Source organism: Mytilus edulis, chromosome 12 (assembly GCF_963676685.1).
Source record: "Mytilus edulis chromosome 12, xbMytEdul2.2, whole genome shotgun sequence".
Classification (NCBI taxonomy): domain Eukaryota; kingdom Metazoa; phylum Mollusca; class Bivalvia; order Mytilida; family Mytilidae; genus Mytilus; species Mytilus edulis.
In genome coordinates, this window is record NC_092355.1 from 15,160,655 (window position 1) to 15,161,328 (window position 674).

The window sequence follows — 674 nt, forward strand, 5'->3', positions numbered from 1 at the left end:
TATAATCTATAACACTATTACTTCTACTGGTAGGCCGACCAATGACATCTTGGCCAACTCTACCGTTTAAAATAAATACTTTGTTATTTTTACAAAATTCAAGAAATTTTCTACCATAACAATGTACAACTTTGTCTGGATTATTTCTTGTTCTTGGTATATTTAAATCATCTAACATATATACATCAGTATAATCTGATTGATCAGTAAGGTTGTCAATTACAAAATCATCTATATCATCTGCATCATAAAAATCGGGCAAATTTGCCTTGCGACTGTTAAAGTCTCCGACCAAAATAATATAATCAGATTTTTCAGAAAATCTCTGATGTTCAATTTCTATCTCATTAAAAGCTTCTTCAGATGTATAATCTGTATTTACTGGTGGTATGTAAACTATACCAATAAAAACGTTTTCAGATAAATTCAAGACTTTCTTATCAATTGTAAACCAATAAATAAATTTGCATTCAGTTTCAATAGGTTTAATATACTTTTCTAAATACTTCCGGTAACCCAATGTAATACCACCAGATCTATAGTTAGAAAGTTTGTGTCTATTTTTAAAACTAAAAACAAATTCATCACAATTAATTACGTCGCAATCATCTAGTTTAGTTTCAGCAGAGACATATACATGTCTCTGGTTTCAGTAAGACAGATAATATCATGAT